We start from the raw sequence: 7983 nt of genomic DNA, 5'->3' as shown, positions 1-7983 counted from the left end.
AATATTTATTTTGTCTTAACTGCACCACCGACAAGGGGACGCCACTCCATCGTGCGCCACTGACAACGGGGCGTCACTCCATCCTGCACCACCGACTAGGGGACGTCACTCCATCCTGCACCACCGGCAAGGGTACGTCACTCCATCCTGCACCACCGACTAGGGGACGTCACTCCATCCTGCACCACCGACAAGGGGACGTCACTCCATCCTGCACCACCGACAAGGGGACGTCACTCCATCCTGCACCTAGTAACCTTCTCAGTCAACACCGAGATCAAACCGGCTAAACAATGTGTTGAACGATGAATTTCATTAAGACGTAACATTTGTTGTAAAATGACTGTCATAAAGTAGGTCATCTCTTGTATGGATTCTATCTGTAATAGATTTCATAATATAAAATATATTACATGTATCTATTAGAAGAATTTGAGTTGAATGACAATCACTAATTGATTGATGACTCTCCAATTCAGTTCCAGTACAAACATTAATGAATAATCAAACTGAACGGTTGAAAATAAGAATCTGATTTTATTATATTTCATATAGAGTAATAAGTTGAGTGTTACATTAGAAAATACATTTATAGTAATTCAAGAGTACCGCAGTCGGTTCAGTAGAACGTTGGTCGAACACCCCCAGCCGGTTCAGTGGAACGTTGGTCGAACACCCTCAGTCAGTTCAGTGGAATGTCGGTCGAACAACCCCAGTCGGTTCAGTAAAGGTAGGTCGAACGCCCCGCAGTCGGTTCAGTAGAACGTTGGTCGAACACCCGCAGTCGGTTCAGTAGAACGTCAGTTGAATGCCCGCAGTCAGTTCAGTGGAACGTCAGTCGAACGCCCACAAAGACCGAGTAAAGTTGGTTTAAGGGATACAAGGGTGATCAAATTTAACGCGACATGACTGGAATCTACATGTCACGTAGAAAGATTTCAGTTGATAGACAGTTTTTCCTTGAAAAGCAACAGTTTAGGGACCCTAAACAATTTGGGTATAAGAATATAGGGGGCGGACCGCCATTAAAGTGGGTGAGGGGGAGTTTTATTCAATGATTGAAAACCTAACATGATGACAGAACAGGGAACTTTAACAATTGACAGGTATGGGTGCGGTATCGTGGAAGCCATTGCTGTACTCCAGCTATTGTCTCGCCAGGGTACTCACAGACAAACTTCATCACAACACTGCATACTCCGGCCTGCCACGAATCTAACACACAGAAACTGTCTGGGGAGCAGGATACGGGGGATGGACTCGCCTGTACATCAAACGTGTGACTAGACTCCGCATATCCCTGTTTTATGGTTATGTCTTGGAGCCACTAACCAGGGTTGGATTCTGGTGTTGGCCGGGAAAGTTTTCCAGAATTGTTTCACCTTATTAATGCTGCAGGAGGAGAAAGTGGTTTGGATTGTAAAGATTATTGGTGGTTTCGATTGCTTACGACCTCTTATGCGGTGGACACACTAGCCGAATGATTCGGCCGAATCAATCAGCGTCGAAATTCGCCTAGTGTGTCCACTGTCATTCGGCCGTATTTCTTCGCCCGAATCAAACAGATTTGATATATTCGGCCGAATTATATTCGCCTGGTGTGTCCGCTTCGCCGAAGCATTCGGCCGAATATAGAATTCATTAGTCAATCACATCTCATATCGAGAAGTCACGTGATAGATTGAAGACATAGACGCCGCCATGTTTAATCATGTGACGTGAAAGGTGATGCAATCGACAGGTTGAATCGGGCGAAGCATTCGGGTAGTGTGTCCACACATTCGGCCGAATAAAATTCGGCACCGATTGATTCGGCCGAGGATCGATTCGGCTGATCGATTCGGCTAATGTGTCCACTGCTTTAGATCATCCAAATATCGTGTTCATTTCCTACTTTACATCTTCTACTTACATTTAGATTTGGCAACGATCGTAATCGACGATGATGATAAAATAACAACATAACAGCATTCATGAAGAGGGCTGTGTACCAGACTTCGATTATGTGAATTGCAATGATGATTTTAACGGAAGCACACCGAATTGACTAACGGGATGAAGTTTCACGTCGGGACGTCAAAAGAGAGCTATCGCATACCAATAAGCATCAGATGAACACTTGTACCACAGACGAAGGGGCGTACCTAGGGGCGTGGCACATATGTCTAAGCCACGACATGTGTTTTATACTGGTTGAACAACATGAAGTAACGTATATCAGAAATCAGCATGAAAGGTCTTGTAAAAAAAACTTGAGAGAGGTAGCGGAACAACTTCAAACGCATGACCGGCACAAAGCTTGTCATTGCGCCCGACTCACTCAGCATCCTGGGCCCTATTTCACGAAATCTTAACTAAAAATAAAATCCAAATTTTAGTAGATACTTCAAATTTGAATGGTTAAGCACTAAAATCAACCTAATATTATCCAATCAAATTACTAAAATTTGAATTTTAACTTAGTTAAAATTTCGTGAAATAGGCCCCTGGTCGGACGACCACCACAGAATGTGTCCACTGAGTTCGTTCGTTCGTTCCTAAAGTTTTACGTCCACTTCCACCATAGGTGATATCGTAGACAAGTGTGTCCACTGAGAATTCTTTACACTTTTTATAGAATTAATCAATATACGTAACCCTTTGATGTGAACAGCATTAGATGTTTCTACAATACTTGTTTTTTACAATGTTAAACAGATAGTTGTTACAACATCCATACAGGTAAAAGAGATTGTAATTAGGCGACAGATGAGACAATGTTTGATATTTGTAAAGTAGTTGGATATTTGTTGGTTGAAACACAGGTAAATAAATTAAACAGGTGTTAATTACCATCATTAACAGGTACAATGTACGTGGTGAGATGAACCATCATTAACAGGTACATTTTCTTTTCTTTACCTAGAATAAAGTTAATATCACCTACATTCAGCTAACCGTGTTTTACCTAGTAAAATGAATGAAATAAAAAGGGGGTTTGTGTACCAACCGGACTAATGAGGACGGTGATACACCATGTAGCGTGCTATGAGGACGGTGATACACCTTGTAGTGTGCTATGAGGACGGTGATACACCTTGTAGTGTGCTATGAGGACGGTGATACACCTTGTAGCGTGCTATGAGGACGGTGATACGCCAAGTAGTGTGCTATGAGGACGGTGATACACCTTGTAGCGTGCTATGAGGACGGTGATACGCCATGTAGTGTGCTATGAGGACGGTGATACACCACGTAGTGTGCTATGAGGACGGTGATACGCCATGTAGTGTGCTATGAGGACGGTGATACACCTTGTAGTGTGCTATGAGGACGGTGATACACCTTGTAGTGTGCTATGAGGACGGTGATACACCTTGTAGTGTGCTATGAGGACGGTGATACGCCATGTAGTGTGCTATGAGGACGGTGATACACCATGTAGTGTGCTATGAGGACGGTGATACGCCATGTAGTGTGCTATGAGGACGGTGATACACCTTGTAGTGTGCTATGAGGACGATGATACACCTTGTAGTGTGCTATGCCTACTCTTTATCGAATTCCAAATGTACGCCATCATGTGTACGTGACCTTGGGTTTTCCGTCTATCCCCGATCGACTAGCTAGAAAATCCCAAGGCATTTTCCCTTATCATGACCGACGACGGTGGAATTAACATAGTAATGTACAAGTAAGTTAAATATATAAACAAATGAAGCGATTATGGATTGAATTTGAAGGTACTAGGGCTGCCTGAAAAGGTCTGTGAAAGACCTGTACAAAATTTCCATTTATTTTTCTACATAGTCCCCTTCAAGCTGTACACACTTTTGCCAACGATGTTGGTGGGCCTGGATGCCGGTCAGTAAGACATTTTCTTCAGCCACCCTAAAAAATGTTCACAACTGACATGATGTCATCATTACTAGGAAAATGACGACCGGCTAGTTCCGTTTTCATTTTTGGATACAGGTCTCACCCATGGTTACAAATCTGGTCCAAAAATTATCAAGATCTTTAAAACGGCCATATTGTCGCGGGACGTCAGGATTCTGACACGTTTCTGATCTGCAGTCAAGGGCTTTGACACTCATCTTGCACAAACGTTTGTCATTCTTAACTCGTTGGTGATAATGCGCTCAACCCTTTCATTAAAGATGTCCACAACACTGGCAATATGTCGACTGGTCGATCGTCGATCAGATCTGCTATCACTCATATACCCGGGAAACGTTTTCTTGAAGGACTGCTGTTGATGGCCTTCCAGGACGTGGGTCACCTTCAAGGCTCTCTCTGCCACGTTTAAATTCCACAGCCCACTTCTTTACTGTTGAAAAGGAAGGGGTATCATCTCCTGAAGTGGAGACCATGTCAGCGTGTATCTGTGTTGGGGGTTAGTCCTTTCAGTTGCAGGTATTTGATGACGGCCATACAGCCATTTCTGGTGATTTCAGTGAGTAGGTTCACAAGATGATCCGGTACAAGGATAATAATAACACTACAGTTGCAGTTCTTATGATTCATATAATCATAACCCTACTTTCTGTATTTATTCATATTCAGAGTGAATTGTCGACCACGATTTCAGTCATGTATATCCAGCAAATAAGCGTCAATAAAGCAAGTAGTTATTATCTGTTAGGTTGTCACGTGTTCGTCATCCATTAAATGCTACTTAAATGAATATAAATCTTTTTAAAGATAACCCACGAGCTAAAATGGAGAAATGTTAAAACTGAGTCATGCCCCATGGTGTGTTTATTTAGGTTAAATGTGAGTCAATGTAATGACGTTATTGTGTGTGAAGCAATGTAATGACGTCATGGTGTGTGAGCCAGGCGGAATTGGGGGAGGGGCGCATGCCACCTCCCCATCTGGATCCAGAGGGCGCACTTTAAAACCGGATTCATCTCTGGAAATGGCATTTTAGGGTTCTCCCGGTTGAGCGCTTCGAGCCTTCGGCGCTCGCAACATGTGCCTCCGACACCCGTGCGCCCCCTATCCATGGTCTCTGGAAACTTTATTTTACTTATTTAACCTCGTTCCTATATCACTGACGCGCTTCCAAGATTCTAGGACAGAAATCTGAGATTTCCAGACATAGTGTTACATGGGAGACAACTCCGATCCTTCGATACTTGTTTTGAACCGCTGCATTATGGAGAGTAATTGGCTCAGCTATTTGTATAAATTTCCTTAATAGAAAGAAACAGAAAGAATGCAACCACGCATCACCGACGCAGTTATATAATTAATGGATTTGCTTTTCAATCGAAACTCACCATATCAAAGCTCCACGAGCCAAGTTATCTCTTTCTGATACATGTAAGCACACTGATCCGCAATGAATATTCGCTAGGCCGCGACAATCACTGATAAGGATGACATTGATTCGACTTAATGAACCACAAATATTAACTTATTTCCTCCGACAAATTAAATTCTAAAACTTTTTTTTTTTATGTAGTAGAAAAATAAATAAAGACGTTTGTAGTATTTTTAGGTAAAAATTATTTCCTATTTTAGTGTAAATGGGTATTAAAATGAGTAAAAGGCGCCATTCTGCTCGAATCAGTAACGTCTTGTGTAAACAATGTACGCGCCATTGAGCCAATGATTGACGCCGCGTGATATTACGTCATGTGTTGAAGGCAGTCATCTTTTACAGAGGTATTAGAAGACTTTCGAAATACTCTGTGAAACAGATTGCTATATAGGATGTAATTGATCGTGTTCAGTATGTCAATGAGAAAATCCTGGTTATCAGAATTGTCTCCCTTTGATCACCAACGTCTTAATCGTCTTTTCACTTCAATTTTTATAAAAGGCGCCTTCTTCCAACAGGAGTTGATCGCGGACAGAATTAAATAAATTTTAGCCCTTTGTTGCTAGGGTTTACAGAGAGAGAGAGAGAGAGAGAGAGAAAAAGAGGGAGAGAGAGAGGGGGGAGGTGTATTTCTGGATTGATATATATTTATATATTTATTTGAATAATTCGCAATCAAGCGATAAGAAGTCTTTAGAAGTGAGTGGGGAAACCTACCAGGAATCGAATCCATAACGACTGGCGTTTGATATACCTGTCGCCATTTACCGATCGTCTCGTCGTTCAACTTTGGCTACTACTGACTCGAAAGTTTTGGAAACTTTTAAACATAATAAATAAATGGGATAATACCAATGTAAATCAGTTTGATCTCAAAAGAGCTGGTCAAATTGTAGATATGATGAATATGCGTGAGTCGCACGAAAATGACTCACATAAAAAAGATCTTAATGAAATAATTACCTATTAATGCATTGATTAAATGTATTTTTATATATTGTAAATTGTAAAGAGGTGTACACTAATGTACGAATAAATGTGAAATAGATAAATAAATATCTTTAAATCTTTCAAAAAATATATTTAGGGCAGTATGTTACATATACGGTCCAGACAACACCTTAGCCAGCCACGGCGAGAATGTTATAGACTTCATGCGCGATCTCATTACACGAAAACTGGCAAAACGTTCAATTACACTACAAGGTATGTACTCAGATTCAATAATTTGAGAGACCCAACCAATAATAATAAAAAAAACACCTCCCCTATAGGAATTTTCTTATGACATGATTTTTTAACTTTTCGTTAGTTAATTTACATTAGTAATATAGCCCAACCTGTGCAGCTTATAATACCGGGTATACATATCTTCGATTATACAGCACGCTAGAGCCTCTTCTTACACATTTTATAGCAAAGGGGTGGATGGATATTTAACACCTAAACTAAAAGGAAATTGTTGATAAGCATAAAATGTGTATTTATTACTACCATCACCGTAAGTAGGGCGTTCTTTAGTTATGGCGAAGGGTATATGGTTATATTCAGACTCAGGTTAATAATGCTGCATATAAAATATAAAACAGACCCTGTTTAAAATTAACATATGTATATAATAGTCATAGATATAATTTATATATAGAGTAAAATACAACATAATATTTATATACAACAGAATAGTTATACAATATTTATCTAACACCGTGGAAACTTGTATTTGATAATAACGTTTAAACTTACGACATACGGTAATCGAATTTAATAGAACCTTCATTATCTATATACATAATAGAAACATTTTCATATTTGAACATTTTAATATTTGAACATTTAATATTTTAACATTTTAATATTTGAACATTAATATTTTAATATTTGAACATCAATATTTCAATATTTGAACATTGATATTTTAATATCTGAACATTTAATATTTGAACATTGATATTTTAATATCTGAACATTTAATATTTGAAGATTGATATTTTAATATTTGAACATTTAATATTGGAACACTTAATATTAGAACAATGAATATTGGAACAATGAATATTAGAACAATGAATATTGGAACAATGAATATTGGAACAATGAATATTTGAACATTTTAATATTGGAATATTTTAATATTGGAACATTTTAATATTTGAGTATCAATCTTACAGACATGTTCATTTATCGACATATTTACACCCACGCGCCCCTTACCTTTCACACGACCTAATATAGAATCAATTATTATGTAATTTGAATATATAAATGACTCGTATATACAAATTATTATTTTTAGAATGGCCACGAATAGTATGTATGAATCCTGACACCCAATAACTACCTCAACAAAAACCACTGACGAGTATAAGTACACCATACACGATCAGTAAACAGTCAATTACAAGTAATTTGATATGGCGGCCGGTCCCAGGAATCCACCATACAATCAGGAAACCGTGATATGGGGGCCGGTCCCGGGAATCCCCATACACAATCAGGAAACCGTGATATGGGTTGCCGGTTCCAGGAATCCCAATACACAATCAGGAAACAGTCAACTACAAGTACACAATCAGTCAACCACAAGTAATTTGATACGGGGGCCGGCCCCAGGAATCCACTATACACAATCAGTCAACCACAACTAATTTGATATGGGGGCCAGCCCTAGAAGTCAA

This window comes from Patella vulgata, chromosome 9, assembly GCF_932274485.2.
Source record: "Patella vulgata chromosome 9, xgPatVulg1.2, whole genome shotgun sequence".
Lineage (NCBI taxonomy): Eukaryota > Metazoa > Mollusca > Gastropoda > Patellidae > Patella > Patella vulgata.
Note: the sequence above shows the minus strand (reverse complement) of the source record.